Consider the following 18182-nt stretch of genomic DNA (forward strand, 5'->3'; position numbering starts at 1 on the left):
GGAGTTCCTGTCGTGGCTCATTGGAAACGAATCTGACTAGTATCCCTGACGATGCAGGTTCAATCCCTGGCCTTGCTCAGTAGGTTAAGGATCCGGCGTCGCCATGAGCTGTGGTGTAGGTCGCAGACGTGGCTGGGATCCTGTGTTGCTGTGTCTGTGGTGTAGGCCAGCAGCTACAGCTCCACTTTGACCCCTAGCCTGGGTCTCCCCCCATATTGCCTTTGGTGCAGCCCTAAAAATACAAAAACAAAAGGTACTAGTGACTGTCCAGTGAATGAATGTCTTAACCAACAGTAGCGTGAAATAGAACTATGCAAGGGAGAGGGCTACTTTTGGTTCAGGGTTCGGAATACTTCTTACCTTTTTCCCTGGCACATATGCCTTGGTTCCTTTATTCACTTGTTTGAAGAAGTAGAGGCATAGATGTATTAATGTGGCCTTCAGTTTTCATATTAGAATATAGGGATATATGCACAAGTCCATGCTGGAAAGGACCTTAGAAACTTAAGTGAAGAATCAGGTGCCAGAGATGTTACATGACCTGCCCAAGGTTACTCAGCCTGTGGAGGAGGCGTCACTGTGGCTCATGGTTCCAGGCTCCCCGTGTAGAGGTCCTCCTAAGACTCTGTACTGCCTGGTCTACACCGGCTCCAGGAACCTGGATCCTTCTTCCTTCTTTTTCTTACCATTTCACACTGTTTGCATTTGTGCTATTTAAAGGTACTTACCTGAAATTCACAAAAATGTACACAATGCTTATTATTATTATTGTTATTATTATTATTATTGTCTTTTTAGAAAGTACTCACATGTTAAGGATGTTACGCTAGGCTCTGTATAAAGCCGGGTAAATATACACAGCCCTTAGCACCCACTCTGTCTCATATTTCATACATGGGAGTGTGAGTAAATGCCTTAGGTTACTGGAGTAAATGTTTAAGTATCAGTTTTCTCCTAAATTCTCCATTCTCACTTCCATGGTTATTTGCTTTGTTTTGATTTTAATTCTGACTAATAGTTTGTGTTCTAAGGAGGAGGGAAAGGAAATTCACATGTTTTTCTTTTGCAAGAAGCTATATACATATATATTTTTTTAATTTGTATGCATTAACATTCTTTCTAGAAGAGCTGTTCGTTTGTATACCTTACCTTAGTTTACACGTGAGAAAGCTGAAAATTGAGTACCCTAGGTAATAAAAGGTAAAGTCATGATTGGGTTTCATATCTTCTCAGGCCCATCAAATAGGCCATCTCTTATTAGAGGTGACATCTTCATACTGACATTGGCAAATCGAAAGACCCTCAGAGAAAAACACTGAGGATATTAAAAGGCCCGGATGGTGTATCAGAGAAGAATCATTTGAAGAAACTTGAGAGGTTTAGAAGAAAGAGATAGTTAGTCTAGGTGCTACTTAATCAGACTTTCTAAAACATCTGAGCTATCACCCTTTCAAAAAAGTTCTAAACACTAAATAGCTCAAAAGGACCAGGGTTATTTGGCAACAGAATTGTTTGTTTCAAAGTCTTTGCAAAAGGCTTGGGGCCAGATATCCAGTACTACCACTGTTAGGTGGTTGCACAAGAACCTGTCTTAAATGTGTATAATTTTAATTTTTCTGTCACTGAATTCCATTTAAAAGTGAGTTTGATTGAAAATCATGATATAGAACAGAGATTAAGCGTAATTTCTCTGCGTCAAGGATAATAAGATGTCCCCTACTTGGCTCCCCAAAAGCCTTCTCGGAAACACTGCTCTGCTCGTATGCAATACTCTTAATTTGAAAATCCCTGGAGTGAATACTTCCCAATTTCCAGTTTAATATTAATTTAACTTCAGTTTAGAGGAAGATCAGTTTGTGTGCTTGATTCCTGATTTGTACATGAGTTTTGGGGGGGGGGAAAATTCTCACACAGGTTTACATTTGGGCAGAAGACCTATCAGTATCTTAATAGCCAGTCAATCCAACTCAGTGTATTCACTACCAATTAAATCCAGCCCTTGCTCCACCCCTCTTGAAAGGTATATGAGCTGCCTGAGAAGCTATTTAACCCAATAAAATAAAATAGAACCAAACAAAATCTTAAATATTTTCAGAATTTGAAGGAGGTATCTTTAAACACTCTTTCTGTACTCAGTGATCTTTTTCTAAACATCTTAAATCTATGTTCAGTTGAGAAAGCATAATTATGAGTACATCTCCTTAAATTTATAGACTTGATTTTTCTTAACCTGATCACTTTTGAGAAGAATGGAGACTCAGGAAGGACAGATGTTATAAAATAATGCACTAGCAGAGTTACATATTCAGATTATCATGTTCTTTGATACAGAATGCTCTAGGGTAAAACTACATTTTCCCTTTATATGAGCGTCTGTTTCACACTTGAAATCTCTTTAAGAAAATGTCTAAGAAACAGTTGTATGTTCAAACAAGTTTTCTACTGATTGTTGTCTACTAAACTTTTACATACTGTAGACATTCTAGAAATACTGGCAGATCAAACAACTGTCAGTGAATTACTTATGAGAAGTAAGAAAGTTCATAGTCTCTCACTTTGAACTCAGAGATGTTAGTTAAGTTATTGCTTATTTTATTACTCCACCTACTTATAATAATGCCAAGTGTTAAAAAAGATCTAGAGAGTAGAATTTGGCATTAAACAAAGAGAATAAAACCAAAAATAAAAAAGTAACCTGTGCTGTAAACAAGTTAAAAAAAATGTAATTTATTGGTTGCACAAAAGTTACCATGGCATTACCTTTCCTTTTGTGTCTGCTGGTGATTTAATTTAGTAGTTTTAGAAAAAGTGTCTATTGCTGTGTTTAAAAATTCTAATTACTGCAATTGGTAAAGAAATTTGCAAGTACAAGGGGTATTTGTAGAGAATGGGTGAAACTGACAAGTGATTGACATGTAAACAACCCCACTGTGCCCTTATATTCCAGTCTGTGATACTAGACTATAGATACTGAGTAAGCCTCAGGAAGTTACCTCCATCCAATTTTTATTAAATGCTTGGCTCCGTGAATGTAAACAGTATTGGGAGTTAGCTGCCTAAATAAGCCACTTTGGTGCTGCCGCACCACCCTTCCTCAGTGTGGTGGGACAGCTGTGAAATGAACAAATGAAACTTCCCTGTAGTATGGTGAACTAAATTTAAACTCTGAGAAGGAAAAGTCCAAGCGCAGATTTCATCAAATAGATTGAACCCATCTAAATGTGAATGGAAGGATAGCATTTCCAACTTGAAGTTTTCTGTTTGTGACGTACCAGTGTCCAAGTGAAATTACCCTTCTCTACTAATGCAAAGATGACAGCTCAGCATGTACACACAGCATAATGTTACAGGTGCAGTCAGAAGCTCTCGTAATTGTCCTTGAATGTGGCTGACTGTTCATATACCTGGATTTTCTGAGTGTCACTTTTTTCTCTCTTGGATCCAGGCTTTCTTTTCCTGTTTCCTTATGCAGTTTTCTTTTTTCTTTTCTTTTCTTTTTGCTTTGTAGGGCCACACCTGAGGCATATGGAGGTTTCCAGGCTAGGGGTCTAATTGGAGCTACTACAGCTGCCAGCCTACACCACAGCTCAGAGCAACAAAGGATCCAAGCTGCGTCTTCGACCCACACCATAGCTCACAGCAATGCTGGATCCTTAACCCACTGAGCAGAGCCAGGGATCGAACCTGCAACCTCATGGTTCCTAGTCGGATTCGTTTCTACTGAGCCACGACGGGAACTCCATTACGCAGTTTTCTTAATTCACATGCCTTTCTTAATGTACTTCTTAGTTCCCATTTCTTTTTGAAAAATCTTTATTACAGCCTGCTTTGATAAAATATTTTGAAATAGTGAGTAAAAATAGATGAGTGCTATTATAAGTTATGATTCTTTTAAAATGGCTCCCAGCTCTTGTAGTAAATTCAAAAGTAAAGGATTTATCTGAAGTAAAACTGGATGTTTTCCTGATTTTTAAAGTTTGGAAGAAATTCTTCTGTTTGTAACCATCTTATATTTCTAAAATGTTCAAATGATTGCCTCGGAGTTTGGAGACAAAATATTCTTTTTTTTTTTCCCCCTTGAACTTGAATGCTGAGAACTTGGATGTTTTAAATGAGCAATTTGCCAGCAGATGACGATTCATTCCAGATAAAAGAGATACCAAGTACAGTAAAATCTGTGTTTGCTAACCAGCAAAATCTGGAAAATCGCATTTTTGAGATTCCCCAGACAAAATTTCAATCTAATAAATGCCAGTAGGACTAACTGAAATAGGGTAGGGCGAATATGGTAAAATTAGATTAAGGTTGCTAGATATTTAGTACGTATTCTTCTGCTAATTTTAAGAATCCCATAGAGTTTTTGCAGACAAAAATTATATACCTGTATAAATCATGGCATTTTCCTTCCTTTACCAGACTGTGAAGGGAAAGTGGGAGATTTAAAAAAAAAAAAAAATCAACATGAATTGACTCTAAGTCAACTGTAATTTATATACTGTCTTCCTAATATATCTCGTAAGGAAAAAAAATTATATCATTATTTTCCAAACGTTTGTCAAGTTATTTAGGATTTGGGACATGTTTTCCCATAGAAACAATGTTATAAATACTGGTTCGGTTCCCAGGCCAGTACATACAGCCTGTTTAATCCCTGTGTATCTAAGACAAGTACCAAGGCTTGCTTGAGTATTGGGTTTTAAAGGCATATGTGCGGGCAAGGGTGTGGTGATAGATATCTTCTATCCATTTTCTGGAAAAAAATGGTTCGTAGAGTTTTCAGAAGGAACTCTTTTTAGTATTTGTCCCTTTTACTCTGCTTATGCAGTATCCCAGGGCCCTCCTGTGCACTGATAGTGAAGGCCAGGGCCACAGAGGTTATCTCACCTGACCTTTGTAAGGAAAGCAGTCGCATCAACAGATTCACGGTAGGTAATGCAATATTGACTGTTTTATTGTTCTGGAGTTTTGATAAGACTTATTAACCTCAACTTTCTAAATGACCAAATACTAAGACAAATAACAAGGTAACATTATAAAAATTATGAAGGAAGAAAAAAGACAATTAGGGTATGACAGCAGTATCTTGATGTGGTTGCTTTTGCTGAGGATATTTGAGCTTGGTTGTGACTTTTAAGTGTTTTCCATTCTGTCACCCTTCAAAGCCATATTTATGTCAAACTTTGCCTCCCCCCACCCGCCGCTTTGGCCATACCTGGGGTATGTGGAAGTTCTTGGGCCAGGGATCAAATCAAAGCCGTAGGAGTGACAACTGCCAAATCCTTAACCACTAGGCCACCAGGGAACTCCTAAACTTGGTAGTTTTTTTACAGTAGCTCTCAGAACCTGTGTTGAGGTGAGACAGTATCATGGGGAGGTGGATAATGAATTCTTAGATTGCAAACAGGGGATCATAATTTATTGCATTATTTTTCAATTATGTAAAATTGCTGTTATTCATAGTTGTAATTTTACATTTATTTCAGTGGCTTTGTGTATTGGGTTTTCCCTAGTATCCTACATGATAATGAAGTAGAGATTTTATTGTTTTTGTTTTCTTTGCTCTGTATTAATTCCCACCCTTGTCACTCCATTTGTTCTCGGACAGACCTGTTGGGGCAAGCAGGTTAAAGACAACCCACGCAAGGGCTGAATCTTAACAGTGATTCTCAAGAGATATAGGTGTTTCTTAAGAGGTATAAACCTCTGCATTGCTCTGAGCAATAAGAACATATACACTTCAAAACAAAACAAAACCCAACATGTTCTTTCTAATGCATGTATGTATCAAGGGAAAAAATACATTTTATTACCAGAACATTCTTTCTGATAAAACTTTTAGTGAAGCCCAACAGTGGTTTTATTTTCTGTGTGTTCAGTTGAACAGACAATGTGTGTTTTCTAGCTGAGAAAAGAAGACCGTGGCATTCATGAGATTATATACCTTGTTTACGCATTTTACCTGTTTCACGAAATTGAAAATTAATTTCAGTGTTCTCCGATGACTGTGTGCTGATTTTCATGGTTTCTTTTTATCCAGAAAAATGAAAAAAATAAAATAAAATATGAAAATAAAATCTGTAAACAAGTATAGATTTCCAATATGCTCGTAGGTCTTCAATTTTGTTTACATTATTCATGCTGTTCATTTTGGCTTTTTTTTTTTTTTATTTTCCCACTGTACAGCAAGGGGGTCGGACTTCCCGTGTGGCTCACAACATTTTGGCTTTTTTTAAAGGATCTGTTATGTGATCATCCAAAATGTGGACTTTTCAGGCCCAATAGGGGGAGCCAGTTCCATATTCTACTGAAGTTGCTGGACATAATTGCTGTTACCTATTTGTTTAAGCCAAAAATATTTTAGCATTTCCTTGGTCATCTACAGGGCCCCATAACAGATAATCATTAAAGATGATGCAGTATTTTGTGCTGATTATCTTTTAGTCTGTAATACTAAATTTATTAATCTATTATAGTCATACCTAGAAAACTGTGAAACGAAGGTCATTATTTTCAAGTGTATGATATTTTTATTCAAGATAAAGGTAATTTTATACTCTTTTCACAGTAGCAGTCACTGTGGAAAATAGAAACATTTTAATGCTCACAAAAGTCCTGTGGCTACAGTATATTATAGTTAGGTTAATAAAGATGGGAAGTATCTTTTCTGCTTTTTAAGCTAATCAAATTTATAAAAATAGTTGACATCGAATGACTCTATTATATGGAGGTTTAGAAAAACTACATACCTTGCTTTCTTTATTTTTATTTCCTTCTTTCTTTATTCATTTATTTATTTATTTTGTCTTTTTAGGGCCGCACCTGTGGCGTGTCGAAGTTCCCAGGTTAGGGGTCCAATTGGAACTGCAGCTGCCGGCCTGCACCACAGCCACAGCAATGTGGGATCCGAGCTGAGTTTGTGACCTACACCACAGTTCACAGCAGGGCCGGATCCTTAACACGCTGAGCAGGGCCAGTAATAAAACCCTCATTCCCATGAATACTAGTTGGGTTTGTTGCCACTGAGCCACAACGGGAACTCCTTGCTTTCCTTAAAATAAAGAGTTTTGACTAAATGCAAGGTCTACCACAATGAATCATTTAGGGTAGTATTGAATTTCCATAATTGTTTGGTTCTGTGGTCTCTTCTCAAGGAAGGAAGTGGCATGGCTTTGCTTACATTTGTATTGCTATAAAGCGATATTTTGTCATAAGACATTCTCAGAGATTATACAACTTTTCAGTCTGATAGTTACACGTATCTTGACAAAAGCAAGGAGTTATGTTGTGCAAGGACATTGTTTACACAGCTTAGAATACATATTATTTCATAGTTTTCTGTGCAATTTTTTTGACATTTTCAGTCATGAGCTAATTATAATATAATATATGGTTATAATATTTGATGAATGTATTTGTTTATCTCACATTTCGATGGCTGCAGGCACACACACACACACACACACACACACACACACACACACCCTTTGTGTTCTCAACTATAACAGGCTTTGGTCTTTATTTTCCCATATATTTAGTGACTAACATAGTGATGGGCGTATATTTTGTACTTAATACCTAATTAATGACTAATTTTGCTTATTTTATATTTCAAGAGGAGGACATCTCCAGCTTTAAATTTCCAGCTTATTGATTGATTTTAACAAAAGAGAAACTTTACATATTTTTTTTTTCCTCTGCGAAACTCTCCCTTTACTTTTTCTTTGAACTTAACTTCCGTGATGCCTAGAGCTTCACTAGAATATCATTATGCCACTAGGAACCGAAAATACCATAGCACTTAGTGAATTTGGAGTTTTAAAAAATTAGATCTGCTCTATATAATTTTCTAATTAAAACACTGAGCTCACTAATCTTTGTGTTTCCTCAACACGTAGTACAGTGCTTGCCACATAGTAGATGCTTTATAAAAATGTGGATAAATGAATGAATGAATGAGCGGGTGAATCCTTACTGGATGTAAGACCTTGAAGAGTATGTGTGTGTGTGTGTGTGTGTGTGTGTGTGTGTGTGTGTGTGTATAATCTGCTTTCTCCGATGTGGAATTATATGCTCACTGCCCTGTTTGTTCACAGGGTTTTTGAGAGAATCAGAAGAGGTATGGAAGAGCTTTAAAAATCGCACTTTATTATTATGAACTTATGAATAATGATTAACACTGCACTTTTATGATTTAGAATATTGACTCTTTTGGATACATCTTTCTTAGAATCTTACGCAAGTTTCAGTATGAGAATGTCTCCTGTTTTGCAGGACTGCAGTGAATCCTGCTCATAGGCGCATGGCCAAGTAGATTCATGTTTGCTGAAATGAGATCCCTGTTATATCCAATTACCCTTTTGTTCTTCATGCCTCAGACTGTCATTTTACCCCAATAGCCAGACATTAATGGGGCATGCGGACTCTACTGTGCCTGCTCCTTAGGTAGCATTAGTTCCAGACTCCCTGCTTTTAATTGAAGTGCTACATGGTTAAGCTCTCGTGTCATGAATTCTAATTCCCTAGTAGAGCTAAGGAAGAGAACCCTGCCGAAACAGCTCCCAAATAACATTTCTTTCGAATTGCTGAGAGTATTTTGATTAATGAGACATTAGTAGGGATGATGTATTTTCATTTGTAAATAAGTGCTGAGATTTTTAAAAAATTTGTTAAAGAAGACTATTTTAGAATAATCCTATCCCTCATGAGAAAAGTTGTCTTGACAACAGTACCATTTATAATTAGAAGTGATGAATATTTTATTTCTCAAAGGAAAATTCTCCCTCAATACGCGTGACAGTGATTGGGCTAAATGTTCATCAGGCTCAATCATTTCCAGGCAAAAAAAAAAAAAAATACACTGAATATCAGCTTTTAGACTCAATAATACTAAAGCTTTATGGCTCAGCTTAGGGAAAGGTTTTTCAAATGCATATTCATATTAGTATTCTGTGAGGTAAGAGGAGATATTATTGACCTCATTTTACAGAAAGATTTCATGTCTAGTAAGTGGCAGAAATAGAACTAGAGAAAGTTTGTTTCTTTTCATCGTTTTGCCAGAGGGTGCAGAAGCATATGACACATTTCAGAATTGTGCTATCACTCACATTGTAATCAACTTTTTTATATCCTAGAATTCGTAGCTTTTCCATTTGTAATATTTTATTCCGAAGTGTATGAATGAAGACTTAGCTCAAATTAAAATACCCAGTACAAATGTCAGTTGTTTTGTTGAGTGTGCAAGACTTAAGAAAGGAAAAGATTCTGGCCTCACTTTGGGTAGTCCTTTGCTGTATCAGTCTTCAAGCATTTATCCAGTGCCTACTGCATGCCAAGCAAAGCAGAATGTTCAAGTTTAATAGAACACAGTCCCTGTTGGCAGGATGGAAGGACATACCCATGCAAAGCAGGGGCCAGCCTCAGAGTATGGGAATAGAAATTGCTCTATGATGTCAAAGATAGCGTGTTCACGTCCAAAAAGGACCCTTTTTATGAAGGGAGCTTAAGTTGGGGGTGTAACACCCACTAGAGGAAGTGACATGTGTATCCAGTGGGGTGAGAGAACAAGGGAGAAGAGTAGGTGATGGGGAACAAGACGGAATGTTAACAGGACCTGACTCTAAAAGACCTTGTGGTTTTAAAGCAAACATTCATCTCTCAATAAGGTTTGTTGCTGTGAATTTGATGGCTTATTGAATTATGCAACTGTTTGTATCTGATTACATGTAATATGGTTCTTACATGACATAAATTCACAATTGGCATTCTGGTTTGTTTTTTGTTTTGTTTTTTTTTTTTTTTTTGCTTTTTAGGGCCACACCTGGGGCATATGGAGGTTCCCAGGCTAGGGGTCAAATCGGAGCTGTAGCTGCTGGCCTGTGCCACAGCTGCAGCAACGCAGGATCTGAGCCAGGTCTGCGACCCACACCACAGCTCACGGCAACGCCAGATCCTTAACCCACTGAGCAAGGCCAGGGATTGAACCTGCGTCCTCATGGATGCTAGTCAGATTCGTAACCACTGAGCCACAATGGGAACTCCACATTCTGTCATCGTCTATTTGATTATGTTAAAAATCCACCCACTCACTGAAATCTTATAACTACATTATGATTAAAGTTTAATATGAAGCATATTTTGTCATGAGTTCAAATATTATACTTGCAAAAAATTCAGTGGATATATCCTCATGATAAATTTTAAATGGAAGTACTGTTATATGGAATACTTTAGTTTTATACTGTGCAAGATTTACTTTTAATACAGCTTCACTATTTAGATCAGATTCATAAAGATGCAGGATTTCATTCGAAGACTTGGGTGGTCTGTACACCCTACCTCTTACCAGCATCCTTGGAAAGCAGGCATCTTGTTTATTCTAAGGCATTGAAACAAGAATTGAACTAAAGAGTAGTGGCTCTTTATATTCATTTCATTTATTTCTTTATTTTTCATAGGGGAAAAGTTTCTTTATAAGCCCCCATTTCTCACTAGAGCATATTTTATCTTGGAGAAGCTCTGATGTCTGAAATTCAATATGTAATTACAACTGTGATATTTTTCTTTCAAAGACAGTACACAAAAGACAGCCCGTTTCATAGAAATGAAAGAAATTGTATGAGAGGCCTCTTCCTCTCTTTCCTCCTAGGTACCAAGCTGTATTAGGACTGGCAAATGCCAGATTGCGTAACCATAAACATGGTGCCCACAGGGAGCCTACCATCCATTGAAAGGACAACCACACAAACCACAGTGGGATGATTGCAGTCTGTAGAAGCGTATGTGTGTGATTCCTTCTTTCCGTCTTTAGGGAGACCTTGTAGGAAAGTAGTTGAATGTGACTCTGAAAAGAAAATTACACATCCCTGGAGCTGAGGGCTGGGAAAGAACACTGGCTAGATGGTAAGGGCGGGGATAAAGACACAGAGCCACAAAAGAGAATGAGAGGTAAATTAGGGGAAGTGGACCATGAACCTGGCAAGTCTGGCTTGAGTTACCTTAAAGGAAGGGCTGCAGAATTTGAATCTCATCTGGTGCTCAGGGGCAAACACTGAACATGTTTAAGCAGAGTTGTGACATGTTGAAATCTGTAAGCTAGAAAAAGAATTAGAATTAGGAGGGTAGGTCTGTGGCACTTGGGACATATTTTTCTTTATTTTTCCCTGCAGTATTTGAGCTCTCAGGGCAGAGGAAGTATCTTGTTCAGCCATGTGTCACACTCAGTTCTAACTGCAGTGTATTCCTCAGGACTTCTCAAGACATGTTTATCCATTGAGTAAATGCCACTCTTCCTCCCCTCCCCCTTAATTAAAAACCAGCCAGGTATTTACCCAAAAAGAAAGAAAATAAAGTGAAAGAGAACTAATGATTGAAATGAGTAATATAAGTGTATTTGGGGAATATTTCAAAGGAGAACTCAAAGGAACTTGCTTGTGAAGGAAGGAGGATTGAGGCAGACTGTTCATGGGCCGGTGTGTAGCCCCTTTGGTTAAATCTCCATTTGGCCTTGTGGCTGATACTAGTTAATGAGACATTGGTAAGTGAGATGCAAGCAGAGGTTTGATAAATGTTGGCATATTGGTGATCATCCTCCTGGAGTGTTTGCAGTTAGAGTGTACCTTCTTGGAACCGCTTCCGGGCCATGCGGAAGCCCAGGAAGTGCCGTAGAGACTGTGTGGAGTGAATCCAAGATCAGCAGCCAACAGTCCTATCTTTGCTCCCAGCCAATCCCGAATGTTAGGTCATTTCATAACCTCTAGCCAGCTCAGCAGCCCAGCTTTATTTACGTGTGAAGGATAAAAACTTCCCACTCAAACCACAGAATTTTCAGATAGTGATTGTCATTTTAGGTCACAAAGTGCGAGAGTGCTTTGTAACATAGCAGAGTGTAGTTCAAACAGGAATCAAGAATAGCCTTCATATATCTGGGCTGAGTTAGTTAGCAAAGATAGGAAATGCAAGGGGAGTAGTCCCTTGCTAGTGCATGAAACTGAACACCTGAAATGAGGAATAAATATTTTTCCTGCATTTTAGTTCATAAAAGTTACTTGAAAGGGTTTGCTGAATTCAGTGTTAAGAGAAAACCATACTTCAGGTTAATGACGGGACATTTGATCACTGTTAGGTGGAGAACTTTCCAGATGGCTTTCTTTATTTTGCTATTTTTTTTTTCTTTCTTTTTTTTTGGCTGCTCTGCAACATGGGGAGTTCCTGGTCTAGGGATCGTATCTGAGCTGCAGTTGTGACCTAAGACAGCTGCAGCAATGCTGGATCCTCATGCACTGTGCCGGACTGGGAATCAAACCTGTGTCCCAGTGCTCCTAAGACGCCATGGATCCTATTGTGCCACAGAGGGAGCTGCAGTGGCTTTCTTTTTTATTTTTTGCTTTTTCGTTATCATAGAACCTGTGACCTAACATACTGAATGGTAACGGGAGGTATAAACACACACACGTCCAAAGGAAAAGACAATAATTATTCAACTGGAACTGCTTAGATCAAAACCCATGAGAAAAAATTTAAAGTCTATACCATATGTTAAAAAAACACTGAAGGAGTTCCCATCGTGGCGCAGTGGTTAATGAATCCGACTAGGAACCATGAGGTTGCGGGTTCGATCCCTGCCCTTGCTCGGTGGGTTAACGATCCGGCGTTGCCGTGAGCTGCGGTGTAGGTTGCAGACGCGGCTCGGATCCCGCGTTGCTGTGGCTCTGGTGTAGGCCAGCGACTACAGCTCCGATAAGACCCCTAGCCTGGGAATCTCCATATGCCGCGGGAGCGGCCCAAAGAAATAGCAAAAAGACAAAAAAAAAAAAAAAAAAAAACACTGAAGTTAATGAACAAATTTTAGTAACACAGGATAAGCCAGGCTTATCCTTTATATTGCATTTAATCTATCATATACAGAATACCATGCATGGGAAGCCTCTAATTATACAGGTAGCTTGTATACTTGGGTTAGAAAGTTTGGGTTTCCATCTGAATGAGAGGGAAATGATACCTTTAAGGGATTGGTTACTACTTCCTAGGGAACATGTACAGCTCGGAAATCTTAAGCTATGATAGCCAATAGGATTGCCTAACGGTGTAGATTTTCAAAGCTGTGATTTACTCCTACAGAGTTTTGCGTAATTCTTATGTCTTCATTGCTATCAAAATTTCATTGGGCCAAGGAATAAACCCTAGGCCTTTTGGTCATCCTGGAAGAAAAGAAAAATGGTGGAATCAGTTACATCAGTGAAGAATGGTCAAAAGATTTTTTTTTTTAAAGCTTCTGAAACTTAAAACAGCAGGGGGCAGTAGAACATTTGCACAGGGACCCAGTGAAAGGAGGACTGGTCAGTGGAAGACACTGGCATCTCTGAGGAAGTTGTTAATTTTTTTTTTTATTTTAAAAACTTTGTATGCAAGACACTTTTTTTTTATCATTACTCATATTTCCTATTCTCCACATCCTGCAAGCTGGGGATGAATAGCCAGATATAGTTCAGCATTAATAGGAAATGAAACTACTCCTTTAGAAAAAAATAAAGTTTGCTCCTTTCTCAACTACATCAATAAATAGAATTCATTTCCGTGCACAATGTATAAAACCAATTGGTGTTTGAATTCCCTTTTCCTCTTGTGTATAACTTTGAAAGTCGTACTAAGTAGGGGAGAGGGACTCAAACTAGGAAACATGAGGATTACAAACCAGATAGTGAATTGTGTTTGATTTTTCAGTAGGTGTGCAGGGTTCTTTTCTCTGGAGTTTGAGGTCTTTATCCCACTGTACTTTCTCTTGCTTCTTGGGCACTAGCAAGTCATATCCATCCAGTCTTTATTCCTAGAGAAGTCCTTTGTTCTCCTGCCTCTGTGCCTTTGCTCATACTGAACCTTTTGCCTAGGTTTCTTGTATATGCATGACTCCAACTTATAACCAGTTCTTCAAAACAAAATATTCCAGATATTTGGTGACCATTTCTGATATTTCCCCAACCAAAGTAGCTGCACCCTCCACTGTGTTCCTCCAGTGATAGCCATGCATAATTGATAGTACCTGATTTTCTACCTTATTTTCAAAAAAATCATTACTTGCCTAACATTTGTATTTTCCTCACGGGATCCTCAACTTCCCTCTGAGTGCAGATGTTCATCTGGTTTCTTATTCTTGTGGAACATTTGAGTAATATTTGTTCAAATCAGTAAATGCACTTATTTTTGTTCAACCTTACCTCCGCTGCTTTCGGGCATTCAAGAAGGTAGGGGTTGGACTTCCTGTCGTGGCTCAGTGGTTTACGAATCTGACTGGGAACCATGAGGTTGCAGGTTCGATCCCTGGCCTTGCTTAGTGGGTTAAGGATCCGGCGTTGCCATGAGCTGTGGTGTAGGTTGCAGACACGCTTGGATCCCGAGTTGCTGTGGCTGTGGTGTAGGCTGGCGGCTACAGCTCCAATACACCCCTAGCCTGGAAACCTCCATATGCCACGGGAGCGTCCCTAGAAAAGGCAAAAAAAAAAAAAGACAAAAAAAGAAAAAAAGAAGGTGGGGTGAAAAATAGGGAGCCAACATTTATTAAGTACTTAAATGTGTGCCAGGGACTCTAATTTTGGGGGTCAGTTCTCTTGAGATCTTTCTAGCAACTTTTAAGCGGGGCAAGGTGTCCAGGAAGATGAGAACATGGAGCCCACAAGCTATGACCTGCCCAAGCTCACACAGATGGTGTGGGATAGAATTGGAATTTAAGGACACCTCCCCCCAATCTCACTCCACAGCCTTCAAAGCCCATGGTGTTTTTACTACACAGCAAAAAGTTATTACCTACTGTGTGCTACACACTGCTTTATGAACTATTGACTCTCCATTGAATAAAATACTATCCCTGTCTTTGAAAAGCTCACTCCAGCTGGGGAGAGATTAATTATGCTTCTGGTGATAAGTGCTTGAAGCCTGTCCTGTGGGTCCATGGCGAGGGGACAGTCATCTGCCTGGAGAGAGATGCACCTTGTAGAATACAGATTGGAGAGGTGGTGGGGCCTTGGAGGATTAGCAGTTCCCTAAGGAAAAGAGAGAAGGGCTCCTCCAGCAAGGAAGGAGTATAAGGTTAAGAAACAAGAAGGTGGAGTCCAAATAATATCCCTTCATTGGGTGGGAGTGACCAGAAGAGAGTATGAGAGGCTGTCATCTCATTGCAGGGTCCCTGGAGCCCTCTGAGGTCCCAGCAGGTAACCTGATGTGTTAAGCCACAGAAACAGATCCATAGGTTAGATATGATAGAGTAGATGGAGAATGTGGAGTAGATATGAAAGCAGAGTAGATATGACCCTATGACCAAGTCTATAAGGTCAGATTGGAAATACATGAGAGGAACCAAGGTGGTGAAAGAAACAAGAACTTTGAGGTCAAATAGAAGCAGCTTGGAACCCCAGCTCTGACACTCTTTAGCTTTGTGACATGGACCTGACTTCTTTGAGCTTTAGTCAGTCCTTCTGTAAAATGGGGATCTAACCCTCTGGAAGACTAGCGGTGGGGACTAGAGAATGGGTATAGCATCTAGTAGACGGTGGTGGTGCTTGGTAAACACAGGCTTCTCTATGGGCATCATTTCTCTGCATATGCATGTACTGATAAAAATGTTGGTAAAGCACTGTTTCTAAAATTACACACTTTTATATTTTGTATGAAGTAGTGTCAAGATTCTGATTATAGGAATTCCCGTTGTGACTCAGAGGATTAAGAACCCGATATAGTGTCCGTGAGGATGCCTGTTCCATCTTTGGCCTCTCTCAGTGGGTTAAGGATCCAGCAGTGCAGCAAGCTGTGGCATAGGTTGAAGATGCGGTTTGGATCCAGTGTTGGTGTGGCTGTGGTGTAGGCTGACAGCTGCGCTCAGATTCATCCCCTAGCCTGGGAACTTCATATGCTGCAGGTGTGTCAATAAAAGGAAGAAGAAAAAAAAAAAAGATTCTAACTATATACTTATATGTGTGCATGTGTAGGTATATAAAGGCAAACATGTATATTTATTTTTATGTAATATAATGAATACCTGATGCTATAAAGGCATGCTTTTCATTTTCTTTTATTTACTAACATGAAACAAAAATGATTTTGTCATTTTTCAGTAAGTCTTATTTTGGGGAGTTTTGAGAATAAGTCTGAATCGTGCCATTCCTAAGACACTTTAGGCTTGTAACATCATTATTAATTCAGAATTCTAAATGATATTCTTCCAGTTTATAAACCAGTTTCCTTGGTTTTTAGGTTTAGACATTTAACACGAGTGTTGCACCTGTAACTGAAATAATGTTTGCCAAAAATCCTATTATAGTTATTTTTGTTAAAAGAATAAATGTTCTATGTACAATATAGTTATTCTCAAGTATTTCACCAGCAGCAGTGAAAAGGTTTATAGTAAGAATACCAAGGAATGCATGAAGGACCTCTAGCTAGACTCCCCTGGGCTAGAAATTTCTCACATCCCTACTTAACAGTCTTAGAATGAGTCAGCGATCTTCTTGTTTTTATCTAATCTCTTTATTTTTTTTCTGGATCCCCCTCAGTTTATTTTTCACCAATTATTTCCACTTCTCCTATATTTTAGCTTATTGCTTTTTGTTAACCCTTTTCCTCTGTCTGTAAATATCATCAAGATTTACTTGTCCTTAAAAGAAAAAAGGAAGCAACAAATTGAATCTCCTCTTGCTTCTCTGCATGTTGAAATCCTATAGCTCTTCTCTCGTTTCTAAACAGCGAGACATTTTGTTGTTATTATCTATTTGCTACTGAATGTGTCATATCTCAGTCCACTGTGATAACCTCCACCCTTCGCCACACCCCTAAAGATATTTTTACTGAACTTACTGGGAATGGTCTGAATCCCCTTTAACCCAGCGCAGGGGCCAGGCTTAGTCTCCATTGGCTCCACTGAACTGCGTTTGGCACCATCCTTTCTTTGAGCACCAACATGTCCTCAGATTTTTTTTTTCTCTTTCTCTTTTTTTTCTCATTCTATACATGTTTTCTGGATAAACTCACCAAGTTTCCTGTTTTAAACCACACCACCCCCTATCACCCCTCACATTTAGATCTCTATCCCAGAACTTCAGATTCACGGCAGAAAATACCGGCTACCCTGCAAACTTGGTTGAAAAACTAGCAACTCAGACTTACCAGCACAAAAATTTCTCTTTCTTTCTCTACTCCTTCACCCCCCTCAAGTTTTAATTGCTAACACCGCCATCCCGATACAGTATATTCATCAGTATTTTATCACATTTTTAAAAAGTTAATGGAATGGAATGGGTCCTCTTCCCTTTATGTTTTTTTTGAAGTTCCCAGCGTCATCATTTCCTGAGTCATCTAGGATACAGACCTGGTGTCCGACTCGGACGTTCCTCTCATCCTCACATCCAGTAAACCTGGATCCCTGGCCATTTGGACTCCCAAGTATTTCTTGAATCTTTCTCTTCCTTTCCTAGCCTGTTTCCCATGGCCCTGGATTATTACATTAGTCTAAAATGGTCTTGCTGGCTGGAGACACGTTTCCTTCCCATCATGGCTTTGCCCCAATTACTGCAGAATACTCTGTCCCAAACCTAAGTCTCCCCATGTAATTATGCTGAAAGCTCTTTTAATGGTTCTTGGACTCATTCTCTAACTTAGTTTCAAGTTAGCTTTTATTTATAAATCTTCAGAAGAAGGGAATGTGTTTATTATTATCTGTATTCTCAGACCTCTTACAGGAGAGGGAGTCCATACGTCCCTGTGAACTGGACTCGATATTTGATACTTAAAATCATTTTGATAAAAAATGTATATGTGTAGGAAAATTTAGGGAATAAGACAAGTTTTGAAGTTTCAACTGTACATCCCAAATGTTATAAGATTATCCCTCAGATGTTTATGTTTACAGGTAAATATGACATTAACTCATTAACTTTTTAAAAATGAGATAAAATACTGGGGAATATATTGTATTAAGATGGCAATGTTAGAAATTAAAAATGAGGTAGTAGGCTTAGATAGCACATGGTGCATTGTAGATGGGCATTTTGATTGTATTTCCAGTACAGGTTAGTATGGAAACCAATTTATAAAGTTAAAACATTTTTACTAAATTTTTCTCAAACTTATATTACATTCTGTTACTGACAGTGAAGAGTACTAGTTTGGTTGGAGAGTTTTCTTTGTTGTGTTTTACTGTT

General features: G+C 38.6%; 1 protein-coding gene and 1 long non-coding RNA gene across 5 annotated transcripts in view; one reads left to right on the forward strand and one right to left on the reverse strand.

Annotated features, from left to right (window-relative positions):
• Positions 1-18182, forward strand: part of SLIT2 (slit guidance ligand 2) — a 384281-nt gene that overhangs the window by 45611 nt on the left and 320488 nt on the right. The gene's annotated exons all lie outside the window — the stretch shown is intronic.
• On the reverse strand, positions 11143-16014 carry LOC146400335 (uncharacterized). The gene is made up of 2 exons (XR_014812213.1): positions 12825-16014; positions 11143-12545 (listed from the first exon to the last, which is right to left on the reverse strand). It is a non-coding gene; the product is annotated as an uncharacterized LOC146400335 (long non-coding RNA).

The sequence above is a fragment of the Sus scrofa genome, chromosome 8 (assembly GCF_054392235.1).
Source record: "Sus scrofa isolate SSC_HxYL_T2T_F1_AM1 chromosome 8, Sscrofa_HxYL_maternal_Yorkshire_Landrace_v2.0, whole genome shotgun sequence".
Classification (NCBI taxonomy): domain Eukaryota; kingdom Metazoa; phylum Chordata; class Mammalia; order Artiodactyla; family Suidae; genus Sus; species Sus scrofa.